This window comes from Tamandua tetradactyla, chromosome 5 (genome assembly GCF_023851605.1).
Source record: "Tamandua tetradactyla isolate mTamTet1 chromosome 5, mTamTet1.pri, whole genome shotgun sequence".
Classification (NCBI taxonomy): domain Eukaryota; kingdom Metazoa; phylum Chordata; class Mammalia; order Pilosa; family Myrmecophagidae; genus Tamandua; species Tamandua tetradactyla.
This window is the reverse complement of record NC_135331.1, coordinates 178,559,588-178,580,470: the sequence shown is the minus strand read 5'-3', so window position 1 is coordinate 178,580,470 and position 20,883 is coordinate 178,559,588.

The window sequence follows — 20,883 nt, the reverse complement described above, 5'->3', positions numbered from 1 at the left end:
CATTTGGACATTTACAACTCATCTAGTGAAGAAGAGATTCTAGTCACTGTTTCGGGTGAACACAGTGGGGCTCAGAGAGCTGGAATGATTTGAGTAATGGAGCACAGGATGTGGGAGAGTTGGGAATAGAACAAATAGAGGTGTGTGTGTGTGTGTGTGTGTGTGTGTGTATGTGTAGACTCACATGATTGTAGGGGCTAGTAAGTCTGAAAATCGTCAGGCAGATTGGCAGGCTGGATACTCAAATAGGAGTTGATGGGTAGTTCTTGAGGCGAATTTCTTCTTTTTTTTTTGAGACAGTTTTTCCTTGTTAAGGCTCCCAACTGATCAGATGAGCCTGCACACCTTATCTCCTTTGCTTCAAGTCAACAGTTCTCATCAGCCTTAAAAAGAAATAACACGAGAATAAGTTTAGGAAATCCCAGCAACAATCGCATGAGGAAAAACAGTGACTTTGTGTTTCACTCATAAGCAAAATTGAAATTAACGTCCCTAGTATTCACAGAAGGAGAATAATATGCTCTAATATGATAGCTTGATCTCCTAGTCTCTCGGTAATTTGAGAAATTATGTGTACCTGCTTTTTATTAATCTTTCTTGGAGGGACAATGAAAGGTGAGAGTGGGAAGGACAAGTGAGGGAATGTTTTAGCCACAATTTGGGCAATTCTCTAAAAGGTGATTCTGCAAGGAAGAGTCTTTTACAACCATGCATTTAATCAGTTCCAAATTACTTTGCCCTGCTGGCAAAAGGCTACCTCTTCCTTTATTTCTCACAGACTTGTGTTTTCCTAATACGCTTATGTACACCCCTCAACCCCACCTGCAAGTCCCAGTGACAGTGGCTTGAGCCTTGGTAAGTACAGCATAACTCTCTTCAATTTTAAATCAAATAGCTGCAGGCAATTAAAAATCCAGAACAATAAGCAATTTCAATCATAATTTGTGTAAAAAATTATGCCTTGATAGGGCAACAGAGAAACATCAAAAGATAAATCATTTACTTTAACTGAAATGATTGAAAAAGTAGCAGGATTTGAGAAAAACATGAGTGGTGGGTAGTTTCAGGTGTCCACTTGGCCAGGTGATGGTGCCTAGTTCTCTTGCTGTGGACTTGAATCATCAGCATGTGAAATTCATCTATGGCAGAATTATACCTGGGTCAGCTAAAAAGAGTGCCTTCCACTGAGTGATGTGGAATTTCACTAGCTGGAGGCTTCAAAGAGAGCTCAACACAGCCCAGTCCAAGCAGGTTCACATACCTCCTCTCAGCACTGGCAGCTCAGCCCAGACACTTGGAAAGGTAGGAAAGGATCGCCCCGGGGAAATCTGTTGGAACCCAGAAGCTTGAAGACATGGCCAGCCGACATTGCTGTGTGCCTTCCCATGAAAGAGATATCCTCAGAGGAAAACTAGCTGCCTTTCCTCTGAAGAACTCTAAGTTTTTAACTAAATAAATCCCCTTTTATTAAAAGCCAATCCATCTCCGGTGTGGGCATTCTGGCAGCTTTAGCAGACTAGAACAGCATCCAAAATATAAAAGAAGATGACTTGAAGAACTTCACCTTCCATTTTTGCTGCTATTCCTATTCAAAAAAAAAACAAAAAAAAAAGCTAGACGGATAAAAGTGGTGAATGAAACCAATTTAAAGCACATGGCTTGGCTAAGCACAGAAAAATGTTCAGGCAGTCAGTAAAGATTCCTTAAGCACCTCTAGGTACGTAGGGGAAGGCAGTATATGTTCCAGGAGCTCTTGAATCAGGTTTAGGTTCCCAGAGACTCCTCAGGAATACTTTGTCTGTGTTTTGACAATTTCTCCAAACACTGAACAAAACCCAGGCAGTGTTATGTGAGTCACTAATTTCAAATGATAAACATAACCCTATACCAATAAGGGACAGACCCAAATGTGCTGCAGTTAACCATTTCCACCATGGCCTTATAATCTTCCTGCTTGGTCCAGTGAGTCTGTCAAGCCATAAATACTTGTGAGCGCCTCGCGGATGCTGGGAACTCACTGGGATAGAGACACATTTTCTCCCCCGTTCGAGGACTTCATAGGGAGCATGGAGCTAGAGAGGTGAGAAGACGGATCCAATACATTCTGATGAGCGGAATGGAAGAGGTACTCCCGAGCTGTAATTGGGGGAGGAGTGGAAGTCTACTTAAGCCTGACTGGGGTGAAAGGAACTCAAGAAAGTCTTCTTAAAAGAAATGGCACATCTGACCAAGCTTTTAAAGATCTGCAAGGAGCTATTTCAGTTTTCCAGGGCTGCTATGAGAAGTACCACACAATGGGTTGGCAGGAACTTATCATCTCAAAGCTTTGGAGGCTAGAAGTCCACCATCAGGGTATCTCCAGGCCATGTTTTTTCCCAGAAGTCTGTGGTATTGTTGGTCTGGTCCGTCTCTGCCCACCACCCCCTCACAGGTGATGATACGTGTCCCCTTCTTGGACTTTCACTGGCTGCACCTGAGTTTCCTCTGCTTGCAAGGACACCAGCTATGATATATTAAGACCAACCTTCAGTCAGGTTGGCCTCACCTTAACTGAAAACATCTTCAAAGGTCTTATTTCTAGATCAGTTCACACACCCATAGTACTTGGGGGTTAGGACTTCATGGCACAAGGCAAAGAGCAGTTTTGGGGCAACCACCTGTGGTTCTGTCTAGCATGGAGTGGAGGGTGCAAAGGGTCAGGGGGTGGTAAGGGAAATACTGAGAGATCTTGTTAAAGAGGTAGGCAGACCCAGAGCTTGAAGAGCTTTGTATGCCTCCAAGGAGGCAATAAGAAGCCATGGTAGGATTTTATCTGAGAAATCACAGGTTAAGATTTGTATTCTCTATGCTACAGAAAAGGGGGAGAATGAGCTCAAGGTGACAGTGGCATGCAGTCATGCTTGGGATAGAGTGGTGTCCCATTCTCTATTAGTAGAAGAAATACAAGAAGCACAGGAGAAGAAATCTTTAGAGGAGAGAAAAGAGGAAGAGAAGAGTTCAGTTTGAGAACTATTAAGTCTAAGTTGCTCACGATACATCGTAGTGGCTGTGCCCAGTTCAATTTATGGAAAGAGGTAAGAGGGATCTGGGACATAGGTGATTGTTGACGCAGTGGAACTAGGCCTGAGGCTCGCCTGTATACCCTGGCATGGCTATAATCATGTGATCATGGTCAGTATCTGTTCAGATTTGTCACTAGATGATGGTGAGAATTAAACAAGATAGCATACGTAACGCACTGTACCTGTCATATCATTTGTGATCCATACTTCCTTTCCTTAATGATGATAAGAAGTGAATAAACACAAACTTTGCCATTTGGACATTTACAACTCATCTAGTGAAGAAGAGATTCTATTCACTCTTTCAGATGAACACAGTGGGGCTCAGAGAGCTGGAATAATTTGAGTAATGGAGCACAGAATGTGGGAGAGTTGGGAATAGAAAAAATAGAGGTGTGTGTGTGTAGACTCACATGATTGTAGGGGCTGGTAAGTCTGAAATTCATAAGGCAGATTGGCAGGGTGGACACTCAAACAGGAGTTGATGGGTAGTCTTGAGGCAGAATTTCTTCTTTTTTTTTTTGAGACAGTTTTTCCTTCTTAAGGCTCCCAACTGATCAGATGAGCCTGCACACCTTATCTCCTTTGCTTCAAGTCAATAGTTCTCATCAGCCTTAAAAAGAAATAACACGAGAATAAGTTTAGGAAATCCCAGCAACAATCACATGATGGAAAAACAGTGACTTGTGTTTCACTCATAAGCAAAATTGAAATTAATGTCCCTAGTATTCACATAAGGAGAATAATATGCTCTAATATGATAGCTTGATCTTCTATTCCCTGGAAATTTGAGAAATTATGTGTACCTGCTTTTTATTAATCTTTCTTGGAGGGACAATGAAAGGTGAGAGTGGGAAGGGCAAGTGAGGGAATGTTTTAGCCACAATTTGGGCAATTCTCTAAAAGGTGATTCTGCAAGGAAGAGTCTTTTACAACCATGCATTTAATCAGTTCCAAATTACTTTGCCCTGCTGGCAAAAGGCTACCTCTTCCTTTATTTCTCACAGACTTGTGTTTTCCTAATATGCTTATGTACCCCCCTCAATCCCACCTGCAAGTCCCAGTGACAGTGGCTTGAGCCTTGGTAAGTACAGCATAACTCTCTTCAATTTTAAATCAAATAGCTGCAGGCAATTAAAAATCCAGAACAATAAGCAATTTCAATCATAATTTGTGTACAAAATTATACCTTGATAGGGCAACAGAGAAACATCAAAAGATAAATCATTTACTTTAACTGAAATGATTGAAAAAGTAGCAGGATTTGAGAAAAACATGAGTGGTGGGTAGTTTCAGGTGTCCACTTGGCCAGGTGATGGTGCCTAGTTCTCTTGCTGTGGACTTGAATCATCAGCATGTGAAATTCATCTATGGCAGAATTACCCCTGGGTCAGCTAAAAAGAGTGCCTTCCACTATGAGTGATGTGGAATTTCACTAGCTGGAGGCTTCAAAGAGAGCTCAACACAGCCCAGTCCAAGCAGGTTCACATACCTCCTCTCAGCACTGGCAGCTCAGCCCAGACACTTGGAAAGGTAGGAAAGGATCGCCCCGGGGAAATCTGTTGGAACCCAGAAGCTTGAAGACATGGCCAGCCGACGTTGCTGTGTGCCTTCCCATGAAAGAGAGATCCTCAGAGGAAAACTAGCTGCCTTTCCTCTGAAGAACTGTAAGTTTTTAACTAAATAAATCCCCTTTTATTAAAAGCCAATCCATCTCTGGTGTGGGCATTCTGGCAGCTTTAGCAGACTAGAACAGCATCCAAAATATGAAAGAAGATGACTTGAAGAACTTCACCTTCCATTTTTGCTGCTATTCCTATTCTACAAAAAAACAAAACAAAACAAAAAACTAGACAGATAAAAGTGGTGAATGAAACCAATTTAAAGCACATGGCTTGGCTAAGCACAGAAAAATGTTCAGGCAGTCAGTAAAGATTCCTTAAGCACCTCTAGGTACGTAGGGGAAGGCAGTATATGTTCCAGGAGCTCTTGAATCAGGTTTAGGTTCCCAGAGACTCCTCAGGGATACTTTGTCTGTGTTTTGACAATTTCTCCAAACACTGAACAAAACCCAGGCAGTGTTATGTGAGTCACTAATTTCAAATGATAAACATAACCCTATACCAATAAGGGACAGACCCAAATGTGCTGCAATTAACCATTTCTACCATGGCCTTATAATCTTCCTGCTTGGTCCAGTGAGTCTGTCAAGCCATAAATACTTGTGAGCGCCTCGCAGAGGCTGGGTTCTCACTGGGATAGAGACATACTTTCTCCCCCTTCGAGGACTTCATAGGGAGCTTGGAGCTAGAGAGGTGAGAAGACGGATACAATACATTCTGATGAGCGGAATGGAAGAGGTACTCCTGAGCTGTAATTGGGGGAGGAGTGGAAGTCTACTTAAGCCTGACTGGGGTGAAAGGAACTCAAGAAAGTCTTCTTAAAAGAAATGGCACATCTGACCAAGCTTTTAAAGATCTGCAAGGAGCTATTTCAGTTTTCCAGGGCTGCTATGAGAAGTACCACACAATGGGTTGGCAGGAACTTATCATCTCAAAACTTTGGAGGCTAGAAGTCCACCATCAAGGTATCTCCAGGCCATGTTTTTTTCCCAGAAGTCTGTGGTATTGTTGGTCTGGTCAGTCTCTGCCCACCACCCCCTCGCAGTTGATGATACCTGTCCCCTTCTTGGACTTTCACTGGCTGCTCCTGAGTTTCCTCTGCTTGCAAAGACACCAGCTATATTGGATTAAGACCAATATTCAATCAGGTTGGCCTCACCTTAACTGAAAACATCTTCAAAGGTCTTATTTCTAGATCAGTTCACACACCCATAGTACTTGGGGGTTAGGACTTGAAAATGTCTTTGTGGTGACATGATTCAATCCTCAACAAGCTATCACCACAGAGGTCAGGTTGACGTGGTTGTGATAACAATTTACCAGGTGGCCTAGAGATGCTGTGGCATGGCACAAGGCAAAGAGCAGTTTTGGGGCAGCCACCTGTGGTTCTGTCCAGCATGGATTGGAGAGTGCAAAGGATCAGGGGGTGGTAAGGGAAATACTGAGAGATCTTGTTAAAGAGGTAGGCAGACCCAGAGCTTGAAGAGCTTAGTATGCCTCCAAGGAGGCAATAAGAAGCCATGGTAGGATTTTATCCGAGAAGTCATAGGTTAAGATTTGTATTCTCTATGCTGCAGAAAAGGGGGAGAATGAGCTCAAGGTGACAGTGGCATGCAGTCATGCTTGGGATAGAGTGGTGTCCCATTCTCTATTAGTAGAAGAAATACAAGAAGCACAGGAGAAGAAATCTTTAGAGGAGAGAAAAGAGGAAGAGAAGACTTCAGTTTGAGAACTATTAAGTCTAAGTGGCTCATGATGCATCATAGTGGCTGTGCCCAGTTCAATTAATGGAAAGAGGTAAGAGGGATCTGGGACATAGGTGATTGTTGACGCAGAGGAACTAGGCATGAGGCTCGCCTGTATATCCTGGCATGGCTATAATCAGGTGATTATGGTCAGTATCTGTTCTGATTTGTCACTAGATGATGGTGAGAATTAAATGAGATAGCATACGTAACGCACCGTACCTGGCATATCATTTGTGATCCATACTTCCTTTCCTTAATGATGATAAGAAGTGAATAAACACAAACTTTGCCATTTGGACATTTACAACTCATCTAGTGAAGAAGAGATTTTATTCACTGTTTTGGATGAACACAGTGGGGCTCAGAGAGCTGGAATAATTTGAGTAATGGAGCGCAGAATGTGGGAGAGTTGGGAATAGAACAATAGAGGTGTGTGTGTGTGTGTGTGTGTGTGTGTGTGTGTGTGTGTAGACTCACATGATTGTAGGGGCAGGTAAGTCTGAAATTCGTAAGGCAGATTGGCAGGCTGGATACTCAAATAGGAGTTGATGGGTAGTTTTGAGGCTGAATTTCTTCTTTTTTTTTTGAGACAGTTTTTCCTTCTTAAGGCTCCCAACTGATCAGATGAGCCTGCACACCTTATCTCCTTTGCTTCAAGTCAATAGTTCTCATCAGCCTTAAAAAGAAATAACACGAGAATAAGTTTAGGAAATCCCAGCAACAATCGCATGAGGAAAAACAGTGACTTTGTGTTTCACTCATAAGCAAAATTGAAATTAACGTCCCTAGTATTCACAGAAGGAGAATAATATGCTCTAATATGATAGCTTGATCTCCTAGTCTCTCGGTAATTTGAGAAATTATGTGTACCTGCTTTTTATTAATCTTTCTTGGAGGGACAATGAAAGGTGAGAGTGGGAAGGACAAGTGAGGGAATGTTTTAGCCACAATTTGGGCAATTCTCTAAAAGGTGATTCTGCAAGGAAGAGTCTTTTACAACCATGCATTTAATCAGTTCCAAATTACTTTGCCCTGCTGGCAAAAGGCTACCTCTTCCTTTATTTCTCACAGACTTGTGTTTTCCTAATACGCTTATGTACACCCCTCAACCCCACCTGCAAGTCCCAGTGACAGTGGCTTGAGCCTTGGTAAGTACAGCATAACTCTCTTCAATTTTAAATCAAATAGCTGCAGGCAATTAAAAATCCAGAACAATAAGCAATTTCAATCATAATTTGTGTAAAAAATTATGCCTTGATAGGGCAACAGAGAAACATCAAAAGATAAATCATTTACTTTAACTGAAATGATTGAAAAAGTAGCAGGATTTGAGAAAAACATGAGTGGTGGGTAGTTTCAGGTGTCCACTTGGCCAGGTGATGGTGCCTAGTTCTCTTGCTGTGGACTTGAATCATCAGCATGTGAAATTCATCTATGGCAGAATTACACCTGGGTCAGCTAAAAAGAGTGCCTTCCACTGAGTGATGTGGAATTTCACTAGCTGGAGGCTTCAAAGAGAGCTCAACACAGCCCAGTCCAAGCAGGTTCACATACCTCCTCTCAGCACTGGCAGCTCAGCCCAGACACTTGGAAAGGTAGGAAAGGATCGCCCCGGGGAAATCTGTTGGAACCCAGAAGCTTGAAGACATGGCCAGCTGACATTGCTGTGTGCCTTCCCATGAAAGAGATATCCTCAGAGGAAAACTAGCTGCCTTTCTTCTGAAGAACTCTAAGTTTTTAACTAAATAAATCCCCTTTTATTAAAAGCCAATCCATCTCCGGTGTGGGCATTCTGGCAGCTTTAGCAGACTAGAACAGCATCCAAAATATAAAAGAAGATGACTTGAAGAACTTCACCTTCCATTTTTGCTGCTATTCCTATTAAAAAAAAAAACAAAAACTAGACAGATAAAAGTGGTGAATGAAACCAATTTAAAGCACATGGCTTGGCTAAGCACAGAAAAATGTTCAGGCAGTCAGTAAAGATTCCTTAAGCACCTCTAGGTACGTAGGGGAAGGCAGTATATGTTCCAGGAGCTCTTGAATCAGGTTTAGGTTCCCAGAGACTCCTCAGGGATATTTTGTCTATGTTTTGACAATGTCTCCAAACACTGAAGAAAACCCAGGCAATGTTATGTGAGCCACTAATTTCAAATGATAAACATAACCCTATACCAATAAGGGACAGACCCAAATGTGCTGCAGTTAACCATTTCCACCATGGCCTTTAATCTTCCTGCTTGGTCCAGTGAGTCTGTCAAGCCATAAATACTTGTGAGCGCCTCGCGGATGCTGGGAACTCACTGGGATAGAGACACATTTTCTCCCCCTTCGAGGACTTCATAGGGAGCATGGAGCTAGAGAGGTGAGAAGACGGATCCAATACATTCTGATGAGCGGAATGGAAGAGGTACTCCTGAGCTGTAATTGGGGGAGGAGTGGAAGTCTACTTAAGCCTGACTGGGGTGAAAGGAACTCAAGAAAGTCTTCTTAAAAGAAATGGCACATCTGACCAAGCTTTTAAAGATCTACAAGGAGCTATTTCAGTTTTCCAGCGCTGCTATGAGAAGTACCACACAATGGGTTGGCAGGAACTTATCATCTCAAAACTTTGGAGGCTAGAAGTCCACCATCAGGGTATCTCCAGGCCATGTTTTTTCCCAGAAGTCTGTGGTATTGTTGGTCTGGTCCGTCTCTGCCCACCACCCCCTCACAGGTGATGGTATGTGTCCCCTTCTTGGACTTTCACTGACTGCACCTGAGTTTCCTCTGCTTGCAAGGACACCAGTTATATTGGATTAAGACCAACATTCAATCAGGTTGGCCTCACCTTAACTGAAAACATCTTCAAAGGTATTATTTCTAGATCAGTTCACACACCCATAGTACTTGGGGGTTAGGACTTGAAAATATCTTTGTGGTGACATGATTCACCCTCAACAAGCTATCACCACAGAGGTCAGGTTGACGTGGTTGTGATAACAATTTACCAGGTGGCCTAGAGATGCTGTGGCATGGCACAAGGCAAAGAGCAGTTTTGGGGCAACCACCTGTGGTTCTGTCTAGCATGGAGTGGATGGAGAGTGCAAAGGATCAGGGGGTGGTAAGGGAAATACTGAGAGATCTTGTTAAAGAGGTAGGCAGACCCAGAGCTTGAAGAGCTTAGTTTGCCTCCAAGGAGGCAATAAGAAGCCATGGTAGGATTTTATCCGAGAAGTCATAGGTTAAGATTTGTATTCTCTATGCTGCAGAAAAGATGGAGAATGAGCTCAAGGTGACAGTGGCATGCAGTCATGCTTGGGATAGAGTGGTGTCCCATTCTCTATTAGTAGAAGAAATACAAGAAGCACAGGAGAAGAAATCTTTAGAGGAGAGAAAAGAGGAAGAGAAGAGTTCAGTTTGACAACTATTAAGTCTAAGTTGCTCATGATACATCGTAGTGGCTGTGCCCAGTTCAATTTATGGAAAGAGGTAAGAGGGATCTGGGACATAGGTGATTGTTGACGCAGAGGAACTAGGCATGAGGCTTGCCTGGTCCACCCTCCAAGGCTATAATCAGGTGATTATGGTCAGTATCTGTTCTGACTTGTCAGTGTCCGACTATGTCAGTTATTAAATATTTTGACTCTCATGTCTGTATGAGATGATCCATAATAAAAATACTTAAGGGTTGAAGAGAGGACAAATATTAATGGGTTTACTGAAGGACCAAAATGAAGAAGAAGACTGAGAAAGCAGTCGTCTCAATGGAGGGGAACATTTTAAGGAGGGAAGATCTGGAGCACATTCGTGATCTGAAAGAATGAGCCCCTCAGTGGGGAATGGTGAAGTAACAGTCGAGACCAGTGATGAAAAATATAATGATATCCCTAATGACATAACAGCATGTAGATGTATATAATTTGAAGGGGGTAGGAGGGACTTGGGAAAAAGTTAAGGTAGAAGAAGTAAAAGAAAGTTAAGGAAGCAACAGAAAGTTAAAAAGTTCCTCTCAGAATGTAGATTGAGAACAGGCTCGGCTAGTAGATTTGTATCAGAGGGGTGACATGTAGGGAACTCAAGGAGGATGTTGAAAGCTGAAAATTGAGGTAGGAAAGAGATTGCTTGCCAGAGGTAAGTTGAAGACTGTAAACTCATAGATCCTCACTGAAGTGTAATAATTTCTAATCCCTCTCTTGAGGCTAGGCCTTAAAAACAGAAGTAATTGCCTGGTTTAATTTAGGAGTAGGGTTAGGTTAGAAAGATGCAGAGGAAAGACAAGGAAGCAAGAGAGTTGTCAAAAGAGTGTTCTCAATGGCAGACTACATGGTGTATAATTCTTTGAGAATTAAGAAAAGAGAAGAGTGAGAGCAAGGAAGGATTGAGGACCAAGAAAAAAATTGAAGTACACATGTAATGTGAATATAGAGACAAGAGAACTGGATCATAAAATTTAAAAAAAAAAAGGTGATTTGAAAAATGAAGAAGTTTTGGATTTTCTAGAAGGAGCAATTCAGATTTCTTGGGTGTAGCCCAAAGATGAAAGTGGCTAGTTAGTGGAGAGATTGGTAGAGCTGCAGAGGTTAAAAAACCAAAAGAACCAGAGCAGAGGGTGTTGGCTGTGTTATCGACATCATAGCATTCTCATACACACATTTATGTATTACTTTCTATGTTAGGCCTTGGGCAAACAATTTACATGCATAGTCGCACAGTCATTTTGAAGGAAGCACCATTATTGTGCTTCACATATGAGAAAACTGAGGATCAGAGAAGTTATGTGCTTGCTGATGCCAAAGACTCTGCTCCTTCCCAGAAGGATGGAAGGTCTTGGGATAAAGAGGAAGAAAGTGATCCAGAGTCCACAGTCATTACTGAGTATGGAAGAGTGACCAGGAGTTCAGCATATGACAGCTATGAAGAAGAGAACAGACAGAAGTCCTCCAAAGAGAAAGTATTTTGCATTTTGGCTTCAAGGAGGATTAAAGAGATGAGAGTATTCCCCATAGACCCCATGCTGATGTTCTTGAACACAGGAGACTGATCAATCCCATGGTCTAAGAGAGGATTGGTAAGAAGTTACTGTGATGGTTTGGCGCTGCATGTACCTGAGGAAAAAACATTACTAAACTTAATCCATTCCTGTGAGTGTGAACCCATTGTAAGAAGGACCTTTCGATGATGTTATGTCAGTTAAGGTGTGGTCCATCCCAATCAAGATGAGTCTTGATTCTATTACTGTAGTCCTTTATAAGCAGAATGAATTTCAGATGGAGAGAAAATGTCACAGGGAGCAGCCAGAAGCTGAAATTCAATGGAACCTGGCAAAGAACATAGAGGCCCAGAGAAGCCACCATGTGCATGGCCAAGTGACAGAGGAACCAAGGACTGAGGATTGGCTGCAGCCAACCCCAGAACACCAATCTTCAGGAAGAAAGTATTGCCTTGATGAAGTATTGATCTGAACTTTTTTTTTTAACCTCAAAACAGTGAGTTAATAAGTCCTTTGAGCTGCCAAGAAAAACAGTTTTGTTCTCTGCAAAAAAACTGAGCCCAAATGTGGAGGCAGAAATTGGATTGGACGGTTCCAGAAGCCCAACACTATATTGCAAACAGTCCCCAGGTAAATAGAAGGATTCATGGGGACTTAGGTTCCCAAGAAGGAGCCAGCTGTGTACTAAATCACATTTCTGAGGGCATCAGCTTGAGAGAAACAGAGGTTATAATATAGGCTTCATATGGAAACCTATGGCAGCCTCACCTCCTGTGCAAGTCATTCTCATCACTGGAAACTCCTGAAGGCTTAACTGATACCCTCAGTCCTCTTGGTCTCCATCCTTTCAGTTCCTACAGTCTTTGATGTCTTTGATGTAATAACATTATTATATATACTATATATTAGTCATATCTTTTGTACTTTTCGTTACATACCAGTCATTATTAAATCCCCAAATAAATGTCTTCTTAGTCTTATCAGTACTGAGCACACAGTACATGTTGAATAGGCATTTTCTTGACATTCTATTCAAAGGGAAGAGGAAGTGACAAAGACTTTTTTAATTTTAATATTTTTATTGTAAAAACTTAACATACAAACATATATTCTTGACATGAAAAATTCCAAACATGGTGTACAATCAGTGGCTCACAATATCATCACATAGTTGTATATTCATCACCATGATCATTTTTTGAACATTTGCATCACTCCAGCAAAAGAAATAAAAAGAAAAAAGGAAAAACTCATACGTATCATACCCCTCACACCTCCCTCTCATTGACCACTAGTGTTTCCAACTACCCAATTTATTTTACACTTTGTCCCCCCTAATATTTATTTATTTATTTATATCCATATATTTTACTCATCTGTCCATACCCTAGATATAAGGAGCATCGGACACAAGGATCTCACAATTGCACAGTCACATTGTAAACGTTGTATCTTTATATCATTGTCTTCAAGAATCTAGGCTACTGGAACACAGCTCAACAGTTTCAGGTACTTACTTCCCTCTAGCCACTCCACTACACCATAAACTAAAAAGGGGTTATCTATATAGTGCATAAGAATAACCTCCAGAATAACCTCTCAACTCTTGTTTGAAATCTCTCAGCCACTGAAACTTTATTTTGTCTAATTTCTCTTTTCCCACTTTTGGTCAAGAAGGCTTTCTTGATTTCTTGATGCCAGGTCCTGGCTTATCCCAGGCTTTCTGTGACAAAGGCTTTTAATGTAAAATCTATGGTTTTGTTTTCATTATATCAAAATATTTATTTCTACACCTTATATGTAGTATTATTTTTCTGATGAGAACTTGAAGTCCATTAGGCAATATGTGCTCTAGGAGAGCTGTAAGAATCATAACAAAATCTGTAGGAAAGGTGGTCTAAGCTTGGCTTCAACACTGTTCACTGTAAGAAAAAAACACCCTGGAGAAAGAACTTGGCTCAATGAATCGTCATGCACAGAAGCTCTCAGGTATGACCCAAAGGTGAGTAGAGTTTACAAAGTTCACTATTTTTTTTAAACAAAACAGAAATGATTTGCGCTGAGATTGATTACTAGCTCCAATTTCTCTATCCCTTTCAAGTGTGCATTGTGATGTTGTATCACTGAATCAAGAAAATATATCTCTTTTCTGAGGACATGGCCAACTGGGGCTTCCAAAGTTGTTGAGAGGTAGGTCATTTTAAACATTAGGATGTCTGTTTATGAGGACTGGTAAGCTAAAGGAGAGAGAATTTAATAACCACTTTGGCCTTGGGCGCAATTTCCTGTGCTCAGTTTCTAAAAACAACAAAATACTTGGCTGTCATGGATTGAATTGCATCCTGCAAAAAGACATATTCAAGTCCTAACCCCTGGTCCTGTGAATATGATCTTATTGGAAATAGAGTCCTTGAAGACATAATTGGTTAAGATGAGCCCAAAGTGGATTAGAATGGGTCCTCATCCAACATGAGTGGTGCCCTTAAAGAAGGGGACCGAACCAGACACACAGGAGGTGAGAACATGTGAAGAGACAGACACAGAGAAGGCTATGGGAAAACTGAGGCTGAGATGGAAGTCCACAGATTTCCAGCAATTCACCAGAAGAGAGGATGAGGCAAGGAAGGATTCTCCCCTATAAATTTCAGACTTCTAACCCGTAGACTGTGGGGCCATCATTTCTGTTATTTTAAGCCATCTTAGTTGTGGTGCTTTGTCACAGCAGCCCTAGGAAACTAAGTGATTGGCCAACAGATTATTACTGCTCAACCTCATCAAACAAAGAGAGCAAAAGACTAGCAGAAGAGCACACAAATCATCTTCACTCGCCTTGGAGAGGGATGGCAGAGAAGGATAACTCCATCTGCCTCCCACACGAGTCCTCCATGACATTCAGTGGTCTGACAGGATGAACAATAGGCTAACACATGAGACAAAGCCCGTACTGGTTCAGGCAAAAGCTAATAGGAAATGTATCTGTTGAAATCATCAGTTTGAGCCCTTTGGAATACTCAGATAGATTTGCTTTATGTTTATGTGTCTGCTTTGGTTTGTGGACTGGCTGTGTTTGACTCAACTGAATTAGGATGTAGGGTTTAGTCGTCATGAGGACCAGAGAAAAGGTGGAACAGTATGAAGGGGAGTGTGGGACTTCACCCTGCGGAGGCAGGCTGGGGAGACTGAGGAATCTGTGCTTTATTCAATGTACAATGGGAAGCTTTCGGTGGGTTTTGAGAAGGGAGTCGCATGATCTGACCTAATTTTTTTTGTTTTCTGACCACTCTGTGCTGCGTGGAGGAGGGTTCAGCAGGTGGGAATGCTGGTAGAGGGAGGTGTTTGGGGTTCAGGAGGAGTTGAGAAGAGAGACTCTGGCTCTGACCAATGACCACGATGGTGGCATGGGAAAGGATGAAGTGTTACGGGGGTCTGAAATTTGAAAATACCTGCAACATTTTAATCTCCCAAGGCCAAAACCACCATATTCTTATCGTTAAAAATGATAAATTAAATGAGCAAAAACTTGTTTGTTCTGGTTTTCTAGAACATTTTATGTATTAAAACATAATTATGAAAAGGAATATAAAATCTGGTGGCATCAGTAATTGTTCCGGAGCTAATACATTTAATAGACCTTCCAGAATTATATAACAATCAATTTAAATTAGACACACCAAGATTTAAATCCACAGAATGACTATCCAGTTAGTTTAAAACATTAAGGTGAGTCCCCTCTCAATCACATATCTAATCTTAAAGTGAATAAGTGTTAATAAAAATCACAAGTGGCTATGACTTTCAGTCCACAAATTTATACAGAAGTGTAAGAAATACCTGTGCATTGTCTTGAAATCCAGTTAAAATCACCTCTGATCCCTCACCTGGCTCAAACCTAAAGCAGAGGTTCTCAATAGGTCCCCTGACATCCAACCTCTATACTCCTGAGGAAAGCTTTCCTTCCACCTCCCCTTACTTTAAAAAGCACTCCTCCTCTTTTCTCCTCTGATTTCCAGGGAGATTATTTTAATCACTTAAATGAAGTCAGACTTTGAGGACAACAAGAGCCAGTTTTTTCCTTTTACATTAATTTTTCTAAGGCTTGGCTTCACTTCCAATCAATTGTTAATGCCTGGAAAGCATTCTTAAATGGTGGGTTGGACACTTTACTATGTGCATATCTGCCTTGGCCCCTGTGCTCCCTTTTTTCCTCTTCTGAATCCTGACTTTTAACAGGTATCAACGGGAGACTTCCAGGAAAGTTAGGCCCTCTCCCCAGCCCAGAGAATGAATTATGGTCTACTTCACCCATATTAATCCCATTCCCTTTTCCAGGGATTGGTCCAGTGCTTGGCATGTGACCAAAGTCTGACCAATCAAACAGAAGGAAAATCTGCTGGAAGCCTTCATTTTCTGGACAAAGATACAGAGCCCAAAAAGGAGAAAGTTTTCCTTATGTCTGGAATAAGAAGTATATGCAACTGGGGCAGCCATTGCAGAAGGAGAAACAATAAGCATGAGGGCAAAAGACCAAAGCATTGAGGATAATGGATCAGAAGGATGAAAGAACTTGGGTCTTTATTGACAGTGTCAAGCCACTGAACCATGCAACCACATATTTCCAGACTTCTGGTTAAAAAAGAGTAATAAATATTCTTGTAATTAAACTCCTTATTGTTGGGAGACATTTCTTGTGTTTCAGAACATCTTGCAACTGAAGCTCTGGCTACCTTTGCTCCAGGCGATCTTTTCAAGAATGTTTGTATAGCAAATAACCTTGGAACACTGAGATAGCATTACCCTTTGGAGTACAGGGCAGCTATGCTGACTACCCTTTTTAAAAGGTTCAGTTTCCCTAAGTTCAGGGTATCCATTAGGACCCATCCATCTCACTCGCTTGCTGAGTCATAAGTAGCTCCTTTGTCCCTGACCCAGGTATCATATGTATTCTACCAGCATCAATTAAACTTGTAAACCAAATATCTATTCTCTCCTTATTAAATTAAGTAATAGAACTACACACACATACACACAATTTTAGCAGGGCACATGACCACTCTTTTGTAGACTATAATTTCTAGCCTCCCTTGCAGCTAGTTTATTAAATCTGATCAATAAAATGTGAGGAAAAGAGATGTGATCAACTGTTGTACAAGAGTAAAATAAATTTCTATCTTGTTCAGCCTGTGTTTGGGGCCCTCTTTGTTGTATCAGTTTTGTCTGATCGTAAATAATGCAACGGCACTAGAGCAAATGATGGTTTTAGCCACTTGTTGATTTCACCAAAACATTTTGATTTTTAACCTAAGTTAACCTGTATGGTGGGCAGCTTCTGACCTGGCTCCCATCTCTTGGAATCCTTGTCTTAGGAATCCCATCATCTTAGGCTGGACTTACAGACTTCCTTCTAATGAGCAGAATATGATGAAAGTTACAAAAGCTACTTCTGTGATTAAGTTTCAAAAGACTGTAGCTTCCGTCTTGCTGACATTCTGTCTCTGGCCCTCTTGCTCATTTGCTCTTATAGAAACTAGCTGCCATGTTCTGAGTTACCCTGTGGAGAGCTCAGTGTCTTTGAGATAAATGATAATACTTGAAAGTTTATATCAGGCAATAGGCAATATGCAATATTAAAATGCAGTATATAGTGGGAGGAAAATAAAAATAATGTTAAGATGTGAAAGTTGAGGCTGAAAATAATGTAAGTCATAATAACATTTTCCCCTTTGTTTACCATATTCTTCACTGCCTGGGTTATACAGAAACAGCTGAAAAACATTCCAACCATCAGCGGTAATATTTGTTCTTCTCACATCTTAGAAAAGGCGTAGTTGCACTTGGGACAAACACACAAATGGTGATAAAGAGACATTTCTTCATGATGACAGACAAGCTATAGGAAGAGGATATGTATTTCATTTAATACCCAAACAGACCTGCCCTATAGAAATGTGTCCTTAGAATGAACTACATGCTTCCTGTGTTTCTGACTTTTAAAGATCTAGGACATCTCAAGAATAGGGTCTGTGCTGTGCTATTAATGCCAACTGGTGACCCAAGAAGGAGCATTGCTGGATTTAGCAAATAAAGAAACAAGATGCCCAGTTCAGTTTTAAATTTCAGATAAACAATAAGTTTTTTTACATAAGTATGTCCCCTCCAAAACTTGAGTTTTTTTTTTCTCTGAAATTTACATCTAACTTGGCATCCTGTATTTTATCAGGCAAGTATCAAGGGAGCCCTATTCCATGTAAACATGCCCAGAAGGAAGTAATGCTCCCTTAATACATTAATGCTAAAGTTCTTTTTGTGTGTGTGTGGAAGGAATAGGGTCAAAATAATGTTAAGAGAAGAAATACATTCCTTGGGTGAGAGCTTACAGTGTTGTCCCTAGAAGAAAAGTAATTTTATGTATGATGATGCATGCCTGTCATAATTGAGGTGCAGCTATTCACAGCTATGGTAGAGCTGTGGTGGGTAAAGAACCATGAGCAGAGAGTGTTGGGTGTGTTGTCGACATCATAGCAATTCTCAAATACACATTTATTTATTTATTACTTTCTATGTTAGGCCTTGGGTGAACAATTTACATGCACAGTCACACATTTTGAAGGAAGCACCATATTTGTGCTTCACATATGAGAAAACTGAGGATCAGAGAAGTTATGGGCTTGCTGATGCCAAAGACTCTGCTCCTTTCCAGAAGGATGGAAAGTCTGGGGATAAAAAGGAAGAAAGTGATCCAGAGTCTACAGTCATTACTAAGTATGGAAGACTGACCAGGAGTTCAGCATATGACAGCTATGAAGAAGAGAACAGACAGAAGTCCTCCAAAGAGAAAGTATTTTTTTTTTTTTTTTTGAAGACAGAGAGAAGGAAGGAAGGATAGAAGGAAGGAAGGAAGGAAGAAAGGGAAACATCTTTAAACATTTTCTTGTTTTATTGTATTTTGTTTTTTTGTTTTTGTTACATGGGCTGGGGCCGGGAATCGAACCGAGGTCCTCCGGCATAGCAGGCAAGCACTTTGCCCGCTGAGCCACCGCGGCCCGCCAGAAAGTATTTTTGCATAGGCTTGCAAGAGTGATGCCTTTAAGGAGGATTGGAGAGTTGAGAGTATGCCCTATGGCTCCCATCCTGAAGTTCTTGAACACAGGAGACTTATCAATCCCATGGTCTAGGAGAGTATTGGTAAGAAGTTATTGGGATGGTTTTTACGTATGATGATGCATGCTTGTCATAATTGTGGCGCAGCTATTCACAGTTGTGGTAGAGCTGTGGAGGTTAATGAACCATGAGCAAAGGGTGTTGGGTGTGTTGTCAACATTATAGCAATTCTCATACACACATTTATTTATTACTTTCTGTGTACCCCTGAAAAAGCATTATTAAACTTAATCCGTTCCTGTGGGTGCGAACCCATTGTAAGAAGGACATTTTGATGAGGTTGTGTCAGTTAAGAGGTGGCCCATCCCAATCAAGATGGATCCTAATGCTATTACTAGAGTCCTTTATAAGCAGAATGAAATTCAGATGGAGAGGAAAGGTCACAGGGAGCTTTCAGAAGCTGAAATTCAATGGAACCTGGAAAAGGACACAGAGGTCAAGAGAGGCCACCATGTGCATTGCCTTGTGACAGAGGAGCTAAGGATTGAGGATTGGGTGCAGCACTGGAGTAGTACTTTTAATTGCCTTCAAGGATTTTTCCTTTGCATTCACAACTTGGCCAACTGGTACAAGGGGCTTACCTTAACTTCTCTTGGCTTTTGGCATGCCTTCCAAATCATAATCACTTCTAATTTATCTAGGCAAATTTGCTGCTTTTCTCTGTGTCTCTGTCTTGATAACAGGTTTCCTGTCTTACAGAGTCCACATCTATATGTATAGATACCTGTTTCAGTAATTGGGTGTCTAGCTTGTTAGCTGGCATCTACCTTCTTGCTGTTACTAATCTACCCTGTTTCTTCAGACCTAGGAACCTTCATATTCACTTCTAATTTTTTATTATAAATATAATCACTTCTAATTTTTTATTATAAGTGAGAAACAGGTGACTCTTCCTTTCACTTGGACACTTAGAGGCCATTGTAGGGTTATGAATTGGGCTAATTTCAATATTTTCCTGTCTCAGGAAATAGGGATGCTCAAGGAGAGGGAGAGAGACAGGAACGGCTGGTCTGTGGAACAGTCAGAACCCACATTTACTGATTAAGTTTGCCGTCTTGTATGGGTGTGGTTTGTGGCACTACAAATCAATTACAATAGTAACATCAAAGATCACCGTATTAGTCAGGGTTCTCTATAGAAACAGAATCAACAGGACAGATATTCTAAGAATCGCGAAGTGTGACACAGAGACACCAAGTGAGCATATGCTGTTGGACAGCTGGCACTGATATACTTGCTCTATGCAGGGTTGCCACAATCCTTCAATTGGTAAAAAAAAAAAAAAAAGAAAGAAAGAAAAGCAAGGTCTGTGAGGTGCAATAAAGCAAAGCACAGTAAAAGGAGTATGTCTGTATTTTCCTAGTATAAGGGCACAAAGATATTTTTCTGTTTTCTAGTAGAAATTACATGGTTTCACCTTTTAAAATTGTCCACTTTGAATTAGTTTTTGTATTTTTTTAATTGATTTCTGCATATGCTGTGAGGTAAGAATTGAGATCCATATATATATGTATATATCCATATATATATATATACACACACACATACACATATGAACAGTCAGCTGTCCTGCACTAACTGTTTAAAGACTACCCTTTCCCCACTGAATTACCTTGGCACCTTGGTCAAAATTAATTGACCGTAGATGTCTGTGGATGTCTTTGTTCTGCTTTATTGATTTATTTGTCTGTCCTTATACAAATGCCAACTGTCTTGATGAATGCACTTTGTTGGAACAAAGCCACACCCATCTGTGTTTGTATGTTGTCTCTGGCTGCTTCTGCTCCACAATGAAGAGCTGAGTAACTGTGACAGAGACCGCATGACAGTAAAGGCTAAAATACAGATCCTTTACAGAAAAAATGTGCTGATCCCTGGTCCAGATAATTAATTTGGATGCTGGAAACATGGAAGAACAAGAAGGTTCCTAGGCCTGAAGAAACAGGGTAGATTAGTAACCTCCCCACCTTCTCCCTTTCCTACTACATCCCTGACTCACCCCTGCCCCGGCTTCAAACACATTCTACTGCTCTCCGCTGGAAAATCGAGGTGCACAGTTCTTTGGCTTCCCATGACATGAGGGGCACCTAGCTGGGACCTGGGATTTGCAGGGCTGGAACATCACAGTGGCTTCAGTCACATGTCTTGTCTCTTTGCATGAAGGCTCAGGGTGCTGAGAGCAGGAAGTGAAAGCTACAGCTCTTTTACAGTCCAGTCTTGGAAGTTGCACAGTGTGACTTCGGACATATTCTATTAGTTTCAGCCAGTCACAGGGCCAGATTCCACCGAGCAGAAATAGACATGATGCCTCTCTATGGAAA